The 7,421-nt window shown below is 39.4% G+C and overlaps 1 pseudogene; it reads left to right on the forward strand.

Moving 5' to 3' along the window:
* The window catches only part of LOC127415577 (nicotinate phosphoribosyltransferase-like), a 9,222-nt pseudogene extending 8,669 nt beyond the window's left edge, over positions 1-553 (forward strand).
* The last annotated feature ends 6,868 nt before the right edge of the window (positions 554-7,421 follow it).

The following is a 7,421-nucleotide window of genomic DNA, read 5'->3' on the forward strand; positions in this document are numbered from 1 at the left end:
CTGTCTTTCAGTCTAACATTAATGTCAACATGACATCAAAATTGAGCCTGTTTTCTTTCTAACACACTTCTGGTCTTATTTTGCATGATTTAACAGCGAACATTATTCTAAACATGAAACATTTTTGTCTTCATAATCTTTCTCCAAAATTCTCCTCCATATTAGTTGGTAGAGGTCAGAAGTCAGCCTAGAATGAAGATGAGTGAAGATCCAGAGAAGAGCACGCTGCCTGGAAGGAAGTCTGTCTATAGATTCTAGACAGAGATGGTCAGCAGCTGTTTTATCTTTCTCCTTGTGTCATGATTTGTCATGTCTGTCTGATTCCCTTAACCAGCTCTGTGTCATAGCAGTAAACTATATTACACATATGTCCTGCAGGTCATTCTCAATGGATCTGATTTGTCTATCAGATGAACCTGCTCCGAAAGTGGGCGTCTCACTGACCTGCTACCCTCTAGAACTGGACAAGAGGGTACAATCAGTCACACCTGCTCAAGTGACCAGCCTACGCTTGAATGTGTTATCCTGTGTTAATGTGTTATATTTTCATTGAATATCTGAAATAAATGAGTTAATTGCACTATGAAATTATACAGTACATTTCTGAACTCAAAACTTCCTCCCGAGTCCAAAAAGAGCATGCATTTACACTACGTGGGGCTGGGTTAAAATACAGATTTTCCAATGCATTGTGATCTTCATTTAAACAATGGTGGTGGTGTAGTGGACTAAAGCACTGAACTGATGAGTGGAAGGTTGTCAGTTCAATCCCCACAGCCACCACCATTGTGTCCTTGAGCAAGGCACTTAACTCCAGGTTGCTCCAGGGGGATTGTCCCTGTAGTAAGTACACTGTAATTTGCTTTGGATAAAAGCCTCTGCCAAATGCATAAATGTAAATAACCTCAGATCTTTACAGCTACAGCAGTGAACTAAATATATACACTATATGAGTAAAAACTAAGAGTAATAGTTTGGTTTGACTCGTTCTGTGTAATGTGTGTCCAAACATGAGATCCATACAATTCATTTGTCAATATATAATATCCTTTCTGATCTTTACAATCAGATGTTGATTAAAAACAACAAAAATAGAAACATTTAATTCAAATCACACATGTCAGGGGCCTGGGTAGCTCAGTGGTAAAAGATGCTGGCTACCACCCCTGGAGCTCACTAGTTCGAATCCCCAGTCAGGCTTCCTAAGCAACCAAATTGGCCCGGTTGCTAGGGAGGTTAGAGTCACATGGGGTAACCTCCTCGTGGTTGCTATAATGTGGTTTGTTCTCGGTGGGGCACGTGGTGAGTTGAGTGTGGATGCCGCGGTGGATGGCATGAAGCCTCCTATGTCTCCGTGGCAACGCACTCAACAAGCCATGTGATAAGATGCGTGGGTTGATGGTCTCAGATGCGGAGGCAACTGGGATTCATCCTCCGCCACCTGGATTGAGGCGAATCACTACATGACCACGAGGACTTAAAAACTGCACTGGGAATTGAGCATTTCAAATTGGGTGAAAAAGGGGAAAAATAAATAAATCACACATGTCACAGATGTGGTAAAGAAGCTGTGTGATTCTCATTAATGTGCCCTCAAACAAAACTCTTCTGTAGGATGCTTGCTGAACTGCCCCTGTTCTTAAAAAGACAGTACCATTTTAGCACTTGTTCTACATGTCTGTGTAAATACTTATAAATAGTACAAATTAAGCATGTAAACAATTAACATGTAACTATATATATATATATATATATATATATAGATGTACTTAAAAACTGTAGTTTGTAATTTAAAAAGATATTAAGGTGAAGAACCACACGATGCCAATGCATTCAAAACGTTTCACGCACATCTAGCCGTGGATTATCCCGCTTATACCAAATGCTGGCAAGGGACTGCCAGCACTGATTAGTTACAGCTGTCACTGATTTTTACAGTGCAAATTTTGACTGGAAGGATAATGTGACGAGGAGGAGGGCGATCAAGCTAATAAACCGAGGAGAGGGAGCCACTTGCAGCTGCAGTGTGTGTGTTTGTGTTGTGTATCTTTTTGTTTTAATTTACCATTAAACAATATTTTGAGGGTTCATCCGGTTCCCGCCTCATCCTTTCCATTGAACCTTGTTACATTGGTGCCGAAGCCCGGGAAGGAGGAGGGATACGCTATCGTGGATTCCTCGCCACTACCAGCCAACCTAAAGGAGCAGCCACGGCCATCTGCTGGGGGACGGAGGAGTTGCTGCCGGCCACCTGGACACGGAGGAACGGCCATCGTCCACAAGGGGAGGAGGGGCTCGCTGCAAGCCACATAGAGTGGTGGAGCCGCTGCCAGGGGTGGAGGAGTTCCCTACCGGCCGCCAAATGCAGAGGGGCATTCCATCCGCCAGGGGCCGGAGGACTTGCTCCGATCTACCCGGGGAGGAGCGGCTTTCGTCCGCTAGAGGTTGGGGAGTGGCTGAGGGCTGGGCTGGGCTCCGCTTTGCCCTTTCCCTCTCCTCTTTTTTTTTCTTCCCCTCATCCCCCTCCCCAACCCTAGAGAGGCGGGGAAAGGCGGGGCCGAAAGGGCAGTGCCCTACGCACGCCCGGCCCCCAATTGATCAAATCAGCCGAGGAGAGGGATAAGTGGAGAGGGATAAGTGCGGCTCAACTCAGCAGTTCGGGAGAGGGAGCCACATGCAGCTGCAGTGTGTGTTTGTGTTGTGTGTCTTTTTGTTTTAATTTATCATTAAACATTATTTTGAGGGTTCGTCCGGTTTCCACCTCCTCCTTTCCATTGAACCTTGTTACAGATAACAATAACGGTTGACTTTATCTACGGGTCATTAGATCTAGAGTTCTGCCCGTCTAAATCAGACATAGAGATAAAGTAGTGCGATAATATCACAGTTGTTTGGAGACCAAACACTCTTTAAAAACTGTGAATTTAAGTACTCAATCCAGAAATAATAATAGCTACATAATGTAAAATGGTTGGCACTCCTCAGAACATGTAATATTTAATTCCTGTTCTTTGTCATTTTCACATTAATGGGGAAAAACAGGCGTTGCTGATGTGACAATTGTAAAAGTAGAACTTACTGTCCATGGTGAGGGGGAAATCACCCAAAACGCTCTAAATCTGCAGACTTTCACCTCTGAAACATCCATATGGTATCCATTAAGGCTGTAGGATTGATTGAATTTAGAATGAAATCGCAATGTCTGATTGCACGATTACAAAACAGCAAAAGGCTGCGTGTTATGAAACAGTCTCTCCATTCAGAGCTTCATTCAGTGACGTGTGATCGTGGGGCACCCTCTAGCGCAAATGTTGAGCAGTGCAGCAATTTTAGATAATGTTTGTCATATTACAATTTATATCTTCTTGCCTCATCTTGCCAGACACCGAAAGACACATTTGATGGTTCACGGTTACCTTCTCTCCCACTCCGTGCAAAACAGCTGAATGTCAAACCATACTTTCCTCACAAGCACTATGTGTGAGTAATACAGGGCTGATGAACACTGTTGTCTTTTCTGTGTTTCCTTTAGCGCTTCAAAGTTGATTTAAAGATGGGACTGCATGACTTGATGATGTTTTTTGTGATGTGATGGTTAATCCCAGCTCTAAGACAATATTCGCGCCCGGAAGTCATTTGAACAGAGGCGTAAAACTCTCGCAATGTCTCAATATGGTGGACAGCAGAGTAGGCGCATTAATTTAGAACGGTGATTAAAACTGACTGGAACTAACTGTGCATTAAACTGTTTTAACGCACAGATTTCATCCAATCAGAGTAGAGTATTTGAAAAGACCATGGTGTGTGTCTATATATATATACAGGTGCATCTCAATAAATTAGAATGTCGTGGAAAAGTTCATTTATTTCAGTAATTCAACTCAAATTGTGAAACTCGTGTATTAAATAAATTCAATGCACACAGACTGAAGTAGTTTAAGTCTTTGGTTCTTTTAATTGTGATGATTTTGGCTCACATTTAACAAAAACCCACCAATTCACTATCTCAACAAATTAGAATATTTTGACATGCCAATCAGCTAATCAACTCAAAACACCTGCAAAGGTTTCCTGAGCCTTCAAAATGGTCTCTCAGTTTGGTTCACTAGGCTACACAATCATGGGGAAGACTGCTGATCTGACAGTTGTCCAGAAGACAATCATTGACACCCTTCACAAGGAGGGTAAGCCACAAACATTCATTGCCAAAGAAGCTGGCTGTTCACAGAGTGCTGTATCCAAGCATGTTAACAGAAAGTTGAGTGGAAGGAAAAAGCGTGGAAGAAAAAGATGCACAACCAACCGAGAGAACCGCAGCCTTATGATTGTCCAGCTAAAATCGATTCAAGAATTTGGGTGAACTTCACAAGGAATGGACTGAGGCTGGGGTCAAGGCATCAAGAGCCACCACACACCAGACATGTCAAGGAATTTGGCTACAGTTGTCGTATTCCTCTTGTTAAGCCACTCCTGAACCACAGACAACGTCAGAGGCGTCTTACCTGGGCTAAGGAGAAGAAGAATTGGACTGTTGCCCAGTGTTCCAAAGTCCTCTTTTCAGATGAGAGCAAGTTTTGTATTTCATTTGGTAACCAAGGTCCTAGAGTCTGGAGGAAGGGTGGAGAAGCTCATAGCCCAAGTTGCTTGAAGTCCAGTGTTAAGTTTCCACAGTCTGTGATGATTTGGGGTGCAATGTCATCTGCTGGTGTTGGTCCATTGTGTTTTTTGAAAACCAAAGTCACTGCACCCGTTTGACCAAGAAATTTTGGAGCACTTCATGCTTCCTTCTGCTGACCAGCTTTTTAAAGATGCTGATTTCATTTTCCAGCAGGATTTGGCACCTGCCCACACTGCCAAAAGCACCAAAAGTTGGATAATGACCATGGTGTTGGTGTGCTTGACTGGCCAGCAAACTCACCAGACCTGAACCCCATAGAGAATCTATGGGGTATTGTCAAGAGGAAAATGAGAAACAAGAGACCAAAAAATGCTGATGAGCTGAAGGCCACTGTCAAAGAAACCTGGGCTTCCATACCACCTCAGCAGTACCACAAACTGATCACCTCCATGCCACGCCGAATTGAGGCAGTAATTAAAGCAAAAGGAGCCCCTACCAAGTATTGAGTACATATACAGTAAATGAACATACTTTTCAGAAGGCCAACAATTCACTAAAAATGTTTTTTTTATTGGTCTTATGATGTATTCTAATTTGTTGAGATAGTGAATTGGTGGGTTTTTGTTAAATGTGAGCCAAAATCATCACAATTAAAAGAACCAAAGACTTAAACTACTTCAGTCTGTGTGCATTGAATTTATTTAATACATGAGTTTCACAATTTGAGTTGAATTACTGAAATAAATGAACTTTTCCACGAAATTCTAATTTATTGAGATGCACCTGTATATATATATATATATATATATATATATATATATATATATATATATATATATATATATATTGTATAATGTACCTAGTTAGAAGGAAAATTTTACTCAAGTACAAGTATCAACCCAAAAACCTACTTGAGTGAAAGTAAAAAAGTATTCACATTAAATTGTACTTAAGTATTAAAAAAAGTAAAAAGTAACATTTCTCCTAGCTAGAATGAAATCAAGAGAGGGTATTGTGTGAGAGAGGAATTTTGTTTAATTCGATTGGTTTGTTAAGTCGCCTTTTTACTGTCTCTGAAAATATTTCTCCCCCACTGGCATTCACAACCTGGACATAGAATCAATAAATACATGTCTGTAACAATAAATACATGTCTGCAAAATGATTTTTATGTGGCCTGTTGTACGTAACACGGCAATTTCCTGGTTGAATGAACACTAGAGACACTAAAACAACAATGACTTTTATCTCCTTTCACACAAATCACGAGTTTTGGGCAGATTATCAGTTCATAAACACTTACTTTTTGCTCTGTTCCTCTAAACATTTTTACTATAGCACATGACTTATTTTAACGTCTGCGTTGAATAATCAACTACATTTACAAGCTTATTTAAGTGTCATCAAATTGAAAGAGCATTGCACTTGTGATGTAAAGGAACAGTTGGATTGAGAGAACAAGTGTCAAAATTCAGTGTTATTTTATGCATTTTTGAGCAAGATGAGAATATGAGGAGATTTGTTAATGTTTAATGTTCTGTTATATTAAATAAAATTGACAGTGCAACGGTTTCACTGTCCTTACATTTGCTCACCTGGCATATACTAATGATTACTAAAATAAATTAAGTTGGACCAACATGAGAAAATTAACTGAATAAAACCTTAGTAAATTGAGTTGAGTTAAAACTACTATAGGACATTGATTTGACCTAATCCAACTAAATTATGTTGGCCCAATGAACCAGACTTAATCTGAATGAAAGACATTAAATTACAAATTCAATTAACCCTTGTGCATCAATAAAAAAAAGTTACTCATAGGACAAAAATGTCAGTCAAAAATACTGCCATAATAATATTATATATTAATATTATTTTCCACTTTCAATGAGTTAATTTTTTTAACCAACATCAGTCCTGATCATAACTACCAAATATTCATTCATTTTCAGGATTTTAACCCTTTAAATGCCTGCAGTGCTCTATAATACAGCAAACAGAGAATAGGGGAAAAGCATGTATTTGCTCCATATGCTAAACATGAGAAAAATAGCGCCATCTGGTGGAAAATACAAAAATGTACATTTTGAAGCCAGGGCTCCGGAATGAAAGCATAATATTATAGAATTCATGATTTTATGCTTTAATGGCACTAGGATCAAATATTACAGTTTAATGGGTTTCAATGGGGACATTTTTGTCCTGAAGGTCCTGAGTGTAACTATTTTGTGTACACAGTGTATTATAGATATATTATAGGAACTGAGGTTGAAATATAAAAATGTCTCCAAAGATACACACCTTTGGCAAAATGTATGCCGTTGGCATTAACACAGCCAAAATGATCGAAAAGAACAAAAATAAAAAAGACAAAAATGTCCCGAAGGTCGCACAAGGGTTACCGAAATATTTTTGAGTGTATATTTCTGCAGTATGTGTACTGCTAAAAATATGAAGAATACTTGGATGACCTACTGCGTTGCTAAAATGTGCAGTTTACAAACAGAGCCGGTTACAATGGGTACTTCATTATTTGATCTCAATATTTGATCGGACTGCCAAAAATTAAGACTTTTTTTTTTTTTTTAACACAAAACCTAGCCAAAATGCAAAGTAACTTTATTTCTGATGTTGCTTCTGATAACTCGCTAATTAAAGAACATAGTGAGTTTATCGTTGCATACTAGCTGCGTACTACACTGGAGATTTCCAACTTTTTTTTATATGATACGAATAGGTTATAGTTAGTTAGTATACTAATACCCAGTCACATCAAAGTTTTTTGGTCTAGTTTGTTTTT

This window comes from Myxocyprinus asiaticus, chromosome 25 (assembly GCF_019703515.2).
Source record: "Myxocyprinus asiaticus isolate MX2 ecotype Aquarium Trade chromosome 25, UBuf_Myxa_2, whole genome shotgun sequence".
Classification (NCBI taxonomy): Eukaryota; Metazoa; Chordata; class Actinopteri; order Cypriniformes; family Catostomidae; genus Myxocyprinus; species Myxocyprinus asiaticus.